Raw genomic sequence first — 16,142 nt, 5'->3', positions numbered from 1 at the left:
TCCTTTTGCCAAAATGACAATAAGGAAGAAAAAGGAGTTATTGACCTGCCTCAAATCAAGTTGATATCTGTGTTTTGGTATGGAAAATGTATAAGTAGAAACCAGTTATATTCCCATATAAAAATAGGACCTCCAAAATTAGGACAGAAGTTGGCAAACGTTTCCTGTAAAGGGCCAAATGGCGAATACTTAGGCACTGTGAGGTGTAAGTCTCGGCAGCAACTACTTAACTTTGCCATTGGTAGTGATAAAGTAGCCATTGACAATAATGGGCATGACGGTATTCCAATAAAACTTTAGATGGAAATTCTGATTTCCCCATCTACTGTGGTTTGCTAACTCCTGTCATAGATCTTTAAGGAATGAAGATTTACAAATATGTTTTTTTGTGGGAATATTTTGCAATTTTATAACTTAAATGAGGGGTGAGCCATAGTAGTTATTAATTTTTGTTTTATACTTTTTTCCATGTTCTTCTTTTCCTTTCTCCACTTCCTCAACTTCTTATAATTGACTTTATTTTTGCTTCCACACTGAAGACACATTCACTCCATTTGCTAAGAGATTTGTAGCTGACACTGACAGTGCTTAAGCTCCTCTAGTAACACCATTCAATGTGGGTTAGTGATTAGTCACCCTTCTAGACTTGTTTACTTCCATCTGTCAGACTTAATTTCTTGTAAAATATAAAATACATGGTGCTATTTTAATATCAACTCAAACATCATTGATGTAGCAACTTCAATTGCTCAAATACTTATAATGGCCTAGTTATGAGTTGAACAAAAGAGAAGCATGAACTTGTAGTGGGGCCCTATATTTATATACAAATATTGGGCTTATATAGGGAATTGTGATTTATTTGATTGTATACTTGACTAAATCAAGAAACAAGTTCTCTCTCTTATATCTGAGTCCTCTTAGTCCAGAGTACTATGGGCGTTGTAGGGACAGCTGACTCACTGCTGTGATTTTAAAACATCATAATATCTTCCATTTTAAACATTCTATTTAGTAACTTGTAAATACATAGCTTTAAAGGATTTCTGCTTCTCTCTTTCTTCCCAAATTGGCATCTGTATTAAGGGAAAGCTTACTTGCCTCCACTTCCAAGCGATGGTGTCCTTGGAGCCAAATGTTCATCCTTTTCTCCTCCTCTGGGGCTTTGGTAGTATCTGTGGCAATATGTCATATTAAATACCAGGTTCCCTGCCAGCTTCTACTGATCAGCTCTGGCCGACCCTGCAGGATTTTGTGATTCAGTCACATTTTCTATTGTATGTAAGACTTATGCCATCCTACCCCACAGCCTCCACTCTGGGGTCACCTTACCCCTTACCTCAGTGGGGGATCGTCACAATAACAGGTCCATTGCCACTTTCTGTGTCTCTCTCAAGGAGCACACAGAAAAAAAGGGAAAACCTCTCCTTTCTAAATTACAGGAGCTTGGGGAAATTTGAGGCATAAATCCTGGTAGCAAATTTCTCTGTTGAGCCTGCTCCAGATTGACAGAGACACATTCTAAAAGGTCTTCTCACAGAATCCCAAATGGGGAAGACGGGGCAAATATCTATTGTATTTGTTTGCTGGGGCTGCCATAACAAAGTTCCACAGACTGGATGGCTGAAACAACAGAAATGATTTTCTCACGGTTCTGGGGGCTGGAAGTCCATGATCAAGGTGTCTGTGGCCTCTCTCCTTGGCTTGCAGACAGCTGCTCTCTTAGTGTCTCTCACATGGTCATCCCTCTGTGCATGCATGCACCTGCTGTCTCTTTGTATGTCCAAATTTCCTGTTGTTACAAGGCCACCAATAAGGCTGAATTAGAGCCTACACTAAGGACTTTATTTAAACATAATTATCTATTTAACGGCCCATGTCTATATACAGTCACATTCTGAGGTACTGGGAGTTAGGGCTTCAACATGTGAGTTTGGAAGAAACACAATTTAGCCCATAACATCTGTCTGTCTGTCTGTCTGTCTATCTATCTATCTATCTATCTATCTATCATCTATCTATCTATCTATATCTATCTATCTATCTATCTATCTATCTATCTATCTATCTGTCTATCTATCTATCATCTATCTATCGTATATCTCTATCTATCTGTCTGTCTATCTATCTATCTATCTATCTATCTATCTATCTATCATCTATCTATCGTATATCTCTATCTATCTATCTGTCTGTCTATCTATCTATCTATCTATCTATCATCTATCTATCTATCGTATATCTCTAGTCATTTCTGTTCTCTTAACCCCAATAGCAGGCATTTTGATCTAAAAAGGGCCTTATATTTTTTATTTTCCTTTCTCCATTTTTTCACCTCTCTCATTCTAGAAACCACTAAACTTTAAAAAATTCCCCTCTTCCCTCTTGATTCCCAGTGCCATACCCTTCTCTTTCCACTTACCTAGAAATATGGAGATAGGGGAATGTAAAATATGCACTGACAATATTATTATAATTATATATATCTACTTCTTGAGATAAAAGATTAGATATGAAGATATAAAACAAGCTTCATATTTATAAAATATTTCTGATGAATTAAAACTTTTGAAATAGTGTATAAATTAGAAAAATATTAGCAATCTATAAAACATAGTAAATGCAGATATAAATTGGAAATAAGCAATACATATTTTCTAAACATTTTTGCTTTAAATACCTTTACAGTTCCAAGAATTATATGTTTTATAATATTAAAAAGGATTATAGACCATATAAAATAATTCTGCAAATCTCAAGAGGAATTACACATTTTCCCCTTGAGTAAATAATGTTCATTTTAATCTCCCGTGTATGGTTTCCTATAACATTCTACATGGCTTCCTCACATCTCACAGGTATTTTTAAACATAGTTTAAAGTTTGTTGTACACCGAGGTGTTCAGTAATTAAACTTGCCTCAAACGCTGAATTGAATTTTGTGAGAAATATACAAGAAAGATTAAAACTAACAATGAAGATTTTAAAAATATAAAGCTATCAGATCTAATCCTACCTCAGAAATTTTCATCTTTATTGTTAAGTATGGTGCAAATGCCTTAAACTGAGTTTAACTTAATAAGAAAAATAGTCTCATCCTATCAAGAATAAAATTAATTTAACTCCGATGATAGTAGATTCACTTAAATAAGAATAATTTTGACCACAAGCTTAAAGTTTCCAGTAAGGGTAAATGTTTGAGTTCAGGCTAACACTAAAACTAACCAAGAGGCTTTACACCTAACAAGACAAATAATGATAGTCATATTTAGTGACAATCTCTGTATAAAATGATCCTGATATTATTTTACCAAAAATTCCTTGGTTTTGCATATCACCTTAAATGCACCTAAATGTTTTAAAAAGATACAAAATCACAAAGAGAAGCATAAAGATTTTCTACCTGTTTCTAAAGTAGAGAATTGTTAATAATAGGAAATGAAACACTTGTCATTATTCAATAGAAGATTGTAGAGCTTTCAAAATCTTATAAACAACCAAGGAAATATAATTTGTATTAAAGTTTATCATATGCAACTCTTGCTAAGATAAAGGTAGACATAGATAGATGACAAAAAGATAATGAGATAGATGGATAGATGATAGAGCATAGGTAGTTTAGTAGGCAGTTAAAAAGCTAGGTAGAGAGACAGACAGATGGTTGAATACATAAGTATATAAGAGAAGAAGAAGCTAAAGTAATACGCTCTGAGAATGTTTTCAAAACATGTATACTCCTAAATACATAAATAAATCTGTTATGAACAAGAAGAAACAATCCGATGGTGGTGAAGGGTCAATATTGAAAAGTGGAAGTATTAGAATGAGTTTATAAGAGCTGGACTTGGTCACAATATCATTTACAGAGACCTTGAGATTTCAGTTTTTCTAAAGATACCTCTTCTCCAGTAATTATTCTACACTAATGTGTGGGATATTTGTTTAAAAATGATCATTTTCCCCTGGATGTGTCATTTCTTTTTCACTAGGCTATCAATAGTTTCCTCAATCAAACAGCACTTCTTTGTTAGTGAAATGATAGGTGTGATATTTTCTGATGGAATATCGATGTCTATAAAATGGCTAGAAAGTAATGCCCACCTTTCCTTTGGGGCTATTACATGGATTGTCAGTAGCTTGCATATACTCTCCAGGCTTCCTGAAATATTGATTGGAGTAATGGGTTTTTATTGATGTGTCATTTTTCCACAAGACAAATTAGAGGTCTCAAGAACCAAACTGAATGTGCTTTGGAGGCTACTAATGGGAGGGGCCTTATGGCAGACAGATAAACCTAGAGGGGTCTAGAGGTCTTCCAAATAATATTACTAAGTCATCAACTTTGGCAATCAGTTGGCATCTTCAAAACCATATCCTGGGAAGTTTCCTGGTTGCTGCCTTTTCCACTTTCAAGCTAAGTCCAACAATTCACATTTCTGCCTTTCTCCTCCTCATCCTGCATTTACTCATAATTCTATATGTCCAGCCTGAGGTTACTGTTCTCCTCTTCCCCTCTTAAACAAATGTACTTTATCTTCTCAAATATGTTATTTCAACTTACAATTGCTTGATCAGAATTCAGTGGCTGTCTAACAAGACCATACCCCTCCCTTGATAGAGATATTTTGGCCCTGCACCAATACTTCCTAAGCCTGGAATCTATAAAGATATTTCAGGCATTTGGACCTCCTATTTTCTGTCCCACAGAGGAACAGAAAGCACTAAAATACGTTTTTATTTAGAGATACTTCTCTGCACCGACTTGTGAAACAATGATGTTTTTACTCTTTTCTCCATATTTATTATCTGCCTAGAAACTGAGAGTATCAATATCTTTTATTCCCCAAAGCAGTCTGCTAAATATCAACTGAACATTGTGTGTGTATGTGTGTGGAGGGGGTGTGAGGGTGTGGGTGTGGGTGTGTGCTATGTATATATTTGCACATATGTATGTATGTGCATGCACACATATGTGTGTGCATGGAGAAAGTGAGGGAGCAGCAGGGCAAGTTATTCTTGTAACTATAAATCCTAACACTTGATCCCCAGCTCAGCCTCTAGCTGCTACTAAATTTCAGAGCAAATTAATAACATTGCTTTTCACTGCTTCCTTCTTAATCTCTCTTAATAGCCCAGAAATAGACTTGTTAAATATTAAAAGGTTGAACTTCTCTACTGGGGGCAAGACAGAAGAGAGAGGAGAGAAATTCTGCGCATAATAGTAAAGTCAAAGTTAATGATTCTGTGATTTCACAAAGGTTAAAACCTACATTCTCCATGTAACAATGCCTCAGAAAATTCTCCAGTCCTTGCCATTCCTGACTCACTACCCACTTCCCCCACCCCAAAATGTACTAAAAACTGGTTCATATCAGGGACTCATTAATGGAGAAATATTTTTATATTAAAGAATTGGGAAGTTATTTAGTCTATCAACGCATAAAAATGTCGTATTGGTGGTGAGTAGATATAATGTCGCAATATATTAAATAGAAGAGTTATTTAATTTCAGTGTTGATCTTGCTTTCTTTTGTAGAAGGTTCATTTTTAACACAATTTTGTTCACACATTTTGTCTCTTTCCTAGAATAAATATTAGTGTTTCTGCCTTTTTGGTTTGCTAAAAGTGCTAGCTCTGCAATCACCAGTGTCCCAATACCAATATTTTACTGGAGTTCGGGAATCATTTTATGTAGTTATCACCATGTGCTGCTCTTTAAAAAAAAAAAAAAAGCCATGCCAACATTTGTATAGCATGCAGAGACCTAAAGAACCCTATGTGGTGCTTTTTATTCTGACTGATTTTGGGTATATAACAGCTTTCTGATGGATAAAAATCAAGCAAGTAATTTTGCTTTACCAAATAGCTCTCAATGAAAATGATCATTCTATTTCCTTACAGGAAAAGAAAGGTGGTCCCAGGGGATTTTTTTTTTTCATTATGTCTGTCTATTCACTTAATCTCTTACCAAAGAAGCTTGTAGAAATCTGAGAACTGATTCTGCCCACTCCCAGTACACACATTTTATTCAAACACATCAATAAGCCACTCACCTAGAAAAAAACAATGTGAACTTAATATATAAAAATATATATATATATGTCTATATGATCTTCACCCATATTCATATGATCTTATTTTAAAAAATAGAAACAAGTGCAAATTCAACTTTGCACATTTAAACTTTCACGCAAGGAAATGTGAACATTTTTTGATTTCTCATTGGAATCTCTGTTAAAATGTAGCTTCTACGATGGGGTTACATTAAAATGTATTTAACTAATTTGCTATTTTCGAACATGTACACTATTTCTAATTCTTATAATCGAAACAAAACTTAGTGAATATTGTTTCATATAAAGGCACTAGTAGTTCCTAAGAAAAAAAGTATAGAAGGGAAAATTTTGCATATGGGCCATTTTATATTTTTTGGCACAATCACTAATCCTGTTATTATCATGTTTGATAAATAATTGTCTTTTCAAAGGAGAAATGTAAAATGATTGATTTTTCTGATTTATTCTAAGTATGAAGTGAAATATATTTTAGCATAATTAATTGCTATATATTTTTAGCCTTTCAAATTGTGTGTACTCATTAACTTTTCCAAGTTTCAGCTGGAACATTCACTGTTTGTATACAACTTTAAGACTGGTTTATGGTCTGTTAGATATGTGACAAATAGTGTCTCTCACATTCTTTTGCTTTTTATGTTTACGCTAGATTTTCTATCATGTTGAAAATGTCACATTTTGATTTCTACCAACTATTTTCTGATATTATATTTTTATTTATATCCAATTTTGAAAACTTCCTTGTGTCGATGAACAGATATATGCATATTCTAATTTATATTTTCTGTAGTTTAGCTTTTTTTCTTTTATTTTTGATGTTTGCTCATTTAATATCTGAAATGTACATTAGTGTAAGATGTAAGGTAGGCATCAAAATATGAACAGTTCATCTATATACTTTGGGAAGTTGTTCTGGTTTTTTAAGTTTTTTCTAGTTATCTGATAGTTTAAAGACCTCTTCATTAATTCCTATTAATCAATATATGTTTACTTGACTTTTTTCAACCAAATCAATGTGTTTACTTCCTTTACAAGACTATTTTTAATTAAATATTTACATTATTTTTACATTAATTTGGTACATATTATCTTTATATTCATGGAAGTTTTTTGGGTGTTGTCAAAACTTTTATATACCTCATTAAAATTTATATGAGTTTTAGAACTTTTCAGTTTTTGTTTTTCAACGTTACCCATACTTTTTATTCCGGAATGGAATCTGAAACTTATGTTCTTTTTTCCTGTTTTACTATATATATTTAAAATGCACAACATGCTGTTTTAATATGCATGTATTTAGCGAAATAATTACTATAGTGAAGCAAATTAACATGTTCACCTCACATGGTTACTTTTGTGTGTCTGCAGTAAGAGCATATAAACTCTACTCTTAGCAAATTTCTAGTATAAAATTATTAACTATAGTCCTCATGCCATATATTGAATCTCTAGATGTATTCATCCTACATAAACGTACTTTTGTACCCTTTGACCTACATCTCCACATCTCCCCTCCCTTCCTGCTCCTGGTAGCCACAGTTGTACTCTCGGTTTCTATATACCCAGCTTTTTAAAGATTACACATATAAATGGAGTATGCAGTATTTTTCTTTGCCTGGCATATTTATCTTAGCATAATACCCTCCAGATTTATCTATATTGTTGCAAATGGCAGGATAGTTATCCTTTTAAAGGCTAAGTAATATTCCATTGTGTGTTATATATAAATTTATACCACATATTATATATATAAATATATATACATACATTATATATATACACACATGTATACAGGTGCCACCATTTCTTTATTCATTTACCCATTGATTGACACCTAAGATTTTTTCATATCTTGGCTATTGTGAATAACGCTGGAATGAACATAGGAGTGCAGATATCTTCATGCAGTGCATATATTTTTTGAGGGTATATTCTTTATTTGCAATTATTGTCATTATGTGAAACCATTTAAAAATGTTATCTATCCTCATTTCCCTGTAATAAACCTGACTTGATCACATTTTTAAAATATAATTTTGATTTTTCTTTTTTTGAGATGGAGTCTCCACCTGCAGCTGGTTGCATGTGACCTCTTGCTCTCCAGTGCAGCCCCAAGTATAAACTGGGAAAGGGACATAACAGAGCTGTTAGGCGATAGGAGGGTCTGGGATATTTGCTCATATAACTTACTGATGCCTTCCTTCTTGTTCTACTAAGGCTTAATCCAGATACACCTTTCCTGCTTATTATGGTAAAATGCTGGGCCTGATAAAATTTATGATTTATTAGGTCTTACAGAACTGGACTCATAATGGGTACTTTTGTATACACTGTCACTTAGAGCACTATGAGCAAACCTTCTGTCTCTGCTAGGGCTGTTTCTTAAAAGGAATATAATTTTTTGGTGCAGATAGATGGCCTTGTTCCCAAATCTAAAAAAAAAATTGTTGTGATGCTCTAATTGGGATTTGCTATAAGCTCCATATTGTATATTTTTCCGCTATAGATGACTCACCAAAGTATCTGCTGAATTGTATGACCCAACCCGTACAGCTACCTTCACTACAGCTTGGATCTTTCAAAAAGCCCTTTCCCAACCTGGGGACCACTCAGAACTGGCTGCCTTCCTTATTACTTGCTGTATCATCCAGAGCATGATTAGTACGACAAGGAATCCAGAGCACAATAATATGTCTTTCAGTTTGAAAAGGAAGTCACAGCACACTCTTGGCCCCTGGTCTCCTAAAAAAGAGTTAGATTTCCAAATAGTCACAGGATTTATCTCACATTCTCTGGAGCACATTTGTCTCACCAAGACAATCTTTTGCTTATCTTATCCAATTAGCATGATTCCATGGGTGTAATTAATCATTATAATGTTAGTGGGATGTTCAGGTTGTTCAGGTCTCTTCTGACTATGTTATAACAGACGGTGAGCAACTTAACAGAGCCCTGACACAAAACTGTAAGTTTTGTCTGTCCCGAGTGAATATGAACTTTTCCTGATGCTTTTTCTAATTTAAATAGAAATTGGTCAAGAAATCAATGGCCAAATACCATGTACCTGAGGTCTTTTCAATGTACACGAGCAATATTATTATGCCTGGCATGGCCTCTCCTATCAGATTGCTCCTTTGTTGCACTTAAGTAACAATCACTCTCTACTGTCATTGCCAGGATTCACACAGTGGCTGCAGAGGTCAGACAAGAGAATTAAATAGAGATCTTATAATAGAGACCACATGCCACCCCTGCAGCTTTTTATACTTTAGTTGTGGTATGAGCTAAACTGTGTCCCCTCAAATTTGTATGTTGAAGTCCTTTTAGTAGCACAGAATGTGATTTTACTTGGATAAAATGCCTTCAAAGAGGTATGTGAAGTAAAATAAGATTCTAGGGTAGGTCCTAATACAATATGAATGTTGTCCTTATAGGAAGAAGAGATTTAAACAGGTGTGTGAATGCACAGAGAAAAGACTATTTGAGGACAGTGAGAGAGAGAAGATGGCCATCTGCAGGACAACGAGAGAGGCCTCAGAAGAAATCAAACCAGCTAATACACTGATGTTGGAGTTTTAGCTTTGCGACTGTAAGAAAATAAACTTCTGTTGTTTAAGCAACCCAGCCTGTGGTATTTTGTTATGGTAGCTCTAACAAACTAACGCAAGTCGTGATACTAGTCTCTACCATTATCCATATCCATTAAATATTGTATGTGGGTTATCATTTTGACTGGGGGAATGAAGCCATTTCTATTTGGTATTCCCTAGGGAGATAACTCTTTTCCCAGAGGCCAATAAACTAATGTGGGGTCTAAGCAAATTGTCAACTAAATCAATTCCAATTAAACATTTGGAGACTGAAGAAGTAACCACTGAGTGGTTTCTCAGACCCATTGGGTTGAATATGAGCCAGGTTCATATTGTAAGGATTTCATTTATTACCTTGCCCTTATCAGCTCTGACTCTACCAATAGGCCCAGGATGATGCTTTGGGGTTCTAGGTATTAATGTTAACTTAGACTCTGTGTATAATAATATGAACTATCTGGATATGCCACTTTACTAGAGGTGTCTTCCACTCAGGAACAGAGCCATTTCTTCAGTCCATGGTTTCTGGGTCTGGAAGTAGGCTTCAGCCTGAGAACTGAATGAGGGAGTATGACTTTTTGGTTGGGTACCTGCCATTAATCTCTTGTTCCTAGGTTCTTACCTCTTTCTGCTTGTATGTCTTTGGTAGACTGTTGTTGACTACATGCCTATTTTGTTCTTCGAAACTTCATCCACGCTCTTTGAACCATTTTCTCAATTCCCATTGGATGAAGCTTACCTATCTTTATTGTGTGACCTTCTGGTTTCTGGTGTTCAGGCTCTCATCGCCAGGCTTCTTGGTGGTTTTGTCATTTTGTGTCCTGAATTGGTGGGTTCTTGGTCTCCCTAACTTCAAGAATGAAACCGCAGACCCTCACAGTGAGTGTTACAATTCTTAAAGACTGCGTGTCCGGAGTTTGTTCCTTCTGATGTTCAGATGTGTTCGGCATTTCTTCTTTCTGGTGGGATCGTGGTCTTGCTGGCTCAAGAGTGAAGCTGCAGACCTTCACAGTGAGTGTTACAGCTCATAAAGGCACTGCAGACACAAAGGGTGAACAGCAGCAAGATTTATTGCAAAGAGCGAAAGAACAAACCCTCCACAAAGTGGAAGGGGACCTGAGTGGGTTGCCACTGCTGGCTCCAGCAGCCTGCTTTTATTGCCTTGTCTGGCCCCACCCACATCCTGCTGATTGGTCCATTTTACAGTGAGCTGATTGGTTTGTTTTACAGAGAGCTGATTGGTCCGTTTCAGCAGGGTGCTGATTGGTGCATTTACAATCCCTTAGCTAGACACAAAAGTTCTCCAAGTCCCCACTAGATTAGCTAGATACAGAGTGCTGATTGGTGCATTTACAAACCTTGAGCTAGACACAGGGTGTTAATTGGTGTGTTTACAAACCTTGAGCTACACACAGAGTGCTGAATGGCGTATTTACAATCCCTTAGGTAGACAGAAGGTTCTCTAGGGCCCCACTAGACTCAGGAGCCCAGCTGGCTTCACCCAGTGGATCCTGCACTGCGGCCACAGGTGGAGCTGCCTGCCAGTACCGATCCATGCACCTGCACCCCTCAGCCCTTGGGTAGTGGATGGAACCAGGCACCATGGAGCAGGGAGCCGCACCGGTAGGAGAGGCTCCGGCTGTGCAGGAGCCCCCCGCATGGTTGGGGAGGCTCAAGCATGGTGGGCTGCAGGTCCTGAGTCCTGCTCCACAGGGAGGCAGCTGAGGCCCGGGGAGAACACGAGAGCAGCGCCAGCACTGCTGGGGGACCCAGCACACCCTCTGCAGCTGCTGGCCCTGGTGCTAAGACCCTCACTGGGCCGGGCGGCAGTGCCGGCCGGCTGGCAGCTCCAAGGGTGGGGCCTGTTGAGCCCACGCCCACCCAGAACTGGTGCTAGCCCGCAAGCACCATGCCCCCGGTTCCTTCCCGCACCTCTCCCTCCACACCTCCTCACCTCCCCGCCAGCTGAGGGAGCTGACTCCAGCCTCGGACAGCCTAGGGAGGGGCTCCCACAGTGCAGGGGTGGGCTGAAGGGCTCCTCAAGCGCAGCCAGAGTGGGCGCCCAGGCTGAGGAGGCCACCAGAGCAAGTGAGGGCTGCAAGGGCTGCCAGCACGCTGTTACCTCTCAATTTGTTGAGTTTTAACAATTCCCACTTATGTAAATACCTCTCCTTCTGTTGTTCCTGGTTTTCAGAGAATTGCTATTATTGAACTTCTTAGTGGTGCCAGTGCCCCTATCACTGGTGCATTCCTGAAGGCCTTAGTGAACTGTGCATTCAGTGAGCCCTTCTGTGGAGCGTAATCCTTGGGTGGTTTTTCTGGGTTTATATAATATTCCTATTTTAGCATTCCTAATTCCCTTAGCATCTTTATTCTTTTGACATCACTCATCTTAGATATCTTTTTCTTTTTCTAGCCTTCTCAGAGCCTCTGTAATGGTAAACTTGCTCCATCCACTGGATTACTTGCCAGGTATCTCAAAAAATGCCCCCCATGTCAGTGAATTAATGTTTAATCTACATTTTGCCCTTCTTAATATGGCATCCTCAAAATCCAATCAATTCATACACTCTGGTTGCCTACTGAAACACACTGTTTCACTCTTGTGGCTCTGTTAGTGAATAATGTCTTTCTGCCATCGTCAAGCCCAGCATATATTCAGTAATATTATGTTGGGATTTGATCCTAGCTATTGGCCTTGATGTCAGGAGAGGAAGTGGAGAAACCTTATTTGGGGGACACTTGTTGACTTAACAGAGAGAAGTTTGTGCATTATCTGCCAACACTGGCTATGTTTTTGTTCCTACTAAGGAAGAATATGTCAGCTCTAGTGGTTCTCCCAGCACGCAGCTGGAGATCTGAGAACAGGCTGACTGCCTCCTCAAGTGGGTCCCTGACCCCTGACCCCCGAGCAGCCTAACTGGGAGGCACCCCCCCACAGGGGCAGACTGACACCTCACACGGCCGGCCAGGTACTCCAACAGACCTGCAGCTGAGGGTCCTTTCTGTTAGAAGGAAAACTAACAGAAAGGACATCCACACCAAAAACCCATCTGTACATCACCATCATCAAGACCAAAAGTAGATAAAACCACAAAGATGGGGAAAAAACAGAGCAGAAAACCTGGAAACTCTAAAAAGCAGAGTACCTCTCCTCCTCCAAAGGAACGCAGTTCCTCACCAGCAACGGAACAAAGCTGGACGGAGAATGACTTTGACGAGCTGAGAGAAGAAGGCTTCAGACGATCAAATTACTCCGAGCTACGGGAGGATATTCAAACCAAAGGCAAAGAAGTTGAAAACTTTGAAAAAAATTTAGAAGAATGTATAACTAGAATAACCAATACAGAGAAGTGCTTAAAGGAGCTGATGGAGCTGAAAACCAAGGCTCGAGAACTACGTGAAGAATGCAGAAGCCTAAGGAGCCGATGTGATCAAATGGAAGAAAGGGTATCAGCCCTGGAAGATGAAATGAATGAAATGAAGCGAGAAGGGAAGTTTAGAGAAAAAAGAATAAAAAGAAACGAGCAAAGCCTCCAAGAACTGTGGGACTATGTGAAAAGACCAAATCTACGTCTGATTGGTGTACCTGAAAGTGAAGGGGAGAATGGAAACAAGTTGGAAAACACTCTGCAGGATATTATCCAGGAGAACTTCCCCAATCTAGCAAGGCAGGCCAACATTCAGATTCAGGAAATACAGAGAACACCACAAAGATACTCTTCGAGAAGAGCAACTCCAAGACACATAATTGTCAGATTCACCAAAGTTGAAATGAAGGAAAAAATGTTAAGGGCAGCCAGAGAGAAAGGTCGGGTTACCATCAAAGGGAAGCCCATCAGACTAACAGCGGATCTCTCCGCAGAAACCCTTCAAGCCAGAAGAGAGTGGGGGCCAATATTCAACATTCTTAAAGAAAAGAATTTTCAACCCAGAATTTCATATCCTGCCAAACTAAGCTTCATAAGTGAAGGAGAAATAAAATACTTTATAGACAAGCAAATGCTGAGAGATTTTGTCACCACCAGGCCTGCCCTAAAAGAGCTCCTGAAGGAAGCACTAAACATGGAAAGGCACAACCGGTACCAGCCACTACAAAATCATACCAAAATGTAAAGACCATCGAGACTAGGAAGAGACTGCATCAACTAATGAGCAAAATAACCAGCTAACATCATAATGACAGGATCAGATTCACACATAACAATATTAACTTTAAATGTAAATGGACTAAATGCTCCAATTAAAAGACACAGACTGGCAAATTGGATAAAGACTCAAGACCCATCAGTGTGCTGCATTCAGGAAACCCATCTCACATGCAGAGACACACATAGGCTCAAAATAAAAGGATGGAGGAAGATCTACCAAGCAAATGGAAAACAAAAAAAGGCAGGGGTTGCAATCCTAGTCTCTGATAAAACAGACTTTAAACCAACAAAGATCAAAAGAGACAAAGAAGGCCATTACATAATGGTAAAGGGATTAATTCAACAAGAAGAGCTAACTATCCTAAATATATATGCACCCAATACAGGAGCACCCAGATTCATAAAGCAAGTCCTGAGTGACCTACAAAGAGACTTAGACTCCCACACATTAATAATGGGAGACTTTAACACCCCACTGTCAACATTAGACAGATCAACGAGACAGAAAGTCAACAAGGATACCCAGGAATCGAACTCAGCTCTGCACCAAGTGGACCTAATAGACATCTACAGAACTCTCCACCCCAAATCAACAGAATATACATTTTTTTCAGCACCACACCACACCTATTCCAAAATTGACCATATACTTGGAAATAAAGCTCTCCTCAATAAATGTAAAAGAACAGAAATTATAACAAACTCTCTCTCAGATCACAGTGCAATCAAGCTAGAACTCAGGATTAAGAATCTCACTCAAAACCGCTCAACTACATGGAAACTGAATAAGCTGCTCCTGAATGACTACTGGGTACATAACGAAATGAAGGCAGAAATAAAGATGTTCTTTGAAACCAACGAGAACCAAGACACAACATACCAGAATCTCTGGGATGCATTCAAAGCAGTGTGTAGAGGGAAATTTATAGCACTAAATGCCCAGAAGAGAAAGCAGGAAAGATCCAAAATTGACACCCTAACATCACAATTAAAAGAACTAGAAAAGCAAAAGCAAACACATTCAAAAGCTAGCAGAAGGCAAGAAATAACTAAAATCAGAGCAGAACTGAAGGAAATAGAGACACATAAAACCCTTCAAAAAATTAATGAATCCAGGAGCTGGTTTTTTGAAAGGATCAACAAAATTGATAGACCGCTAGCAAGACTAATAAAGAAAAAAAGAGAGAAGAATCAAATAGATGCAATAAAAAATGATAAAGGGGATATCACCACCAATCCCACAGAAATACAAACTACCATCAGAGAATATTACAAGCACCTCTACGCAAATAAACTAGAAAATCTAGAAGAAATGGATAAATTCCTCAACACATACACCCTCCCAAGACTAAACCAGGAAGAAGTTGAATCTCTGAATAGACCTATAACAGGAGCTGAAATTGTGGCAATAATCAATAGCTTACCAACCAAAAAAAGTCCAGGACCAGATGGGTTCACAGCCGAATTCTACCAGAGGTACAAGGAGGAGCTGGTACCATTCCTTCTGAAACTATTCCAATCAATAGAAAAAGAGGGAATCCTCCCTAACTCATTTTATGAGGCCAACATCATCCTGATACCAAAGCCTGGCAGAGACACAACAAAAAAAGAGAATTTTAGACCAATATCCTTGATGAACATTGATGCAAAAATCCTCAATAAAATACTGGCAAACAGAATCCAGCAGCACATCAAAAAGCTTATCCACCGTGATCAAGTGGGCTTCATCCCTGGGATGCAAGGCTGGTTCAATATACGCAAATCAATAAATGTAATCCAGCATATAAACAGAACCAAAGACAAAAACCACATGATTATCTCAATAGATGCAGAAAAGGCCTTTGACAAAATTCAACAATACTTCATGCTAAAAACTCTCAATAAATTAGGTATTGATGGGACGTATCTCAAAATAATAAGAGCTATTTATGACAAACCCACAGCCAATATCATACTGAATGGGCAAAAACTGGAAGCATTCCCTTTGAAAACTGGCACAAGACAGGGATGCCCTCTCTCACCACTTCTATTCAACATAGTGTTGGAAGTTCTGGCCAGGGCAATTAGGCAGGAGAAGGAAATCAAGGGTATTCAAGTAGGAAAAGAGGAAGTCAAATTGTCCCTGTTTGCAGATGACATGATAGTATATCTAGAAAACCCCATTGTCTCAGCCCAAAGTCTCCTTAAGCTGATAAGCAACTTCAGCAAAGTCTCAGGATACAAAATCAATGTGCAAAAATCACAAGCATTCTTATACATCAATAACAGACAAACAGAGAGCCAAATCATGAGTGAACTCCCATTCACAATTGCTTCAAAGAGAATAAA

At 38.1% G+C, this 16,142-nt stretch overlaps 1 long non-coding RNA gene across 1 annotated transcript in view; it reads left to right on the top strand.

Annotated features, from left to right (window-relative positions):
- Positions 1-9,693, top strand: part of LOC129059085 (uncharacterized) — a 112,191-nt gene extending 102,498 nt beyond the window's left edge. Inside the window, exon 4 of the long non-coding RNA XR_008524775.1 lies at positions 9,508-9,693. This is a non-coding gene — a long non-coding RNA (uncharacterized LOC129059085). The remainder of the gene's footprint in view (positions 1-9,507) is intronic.
- Positions 9,694-16,142: the final 6,449 nt, after the last annotated feature.

The sequence above is a fragment of the Pongo abelii genome, chromosome 3 (genome assembly GCF_028885655.2).
Source record: "Pongo abelii isolate AG06213 chromosome 3, NHGRI_mPonAbe1-v2.0_pri, whole genome shotgun sequence".
In the NCBI taxonomy this organism is placed as follows: Eukaryota; Metazoa; Chordata; class Mammalia; order Primates; family Hominidae; genus Pongo; species Pongo abelii.
Note: the sequence above shows the minus strand (reverse complement) of the source record. Positions and strands in the feature narration are given on the sequence as shown.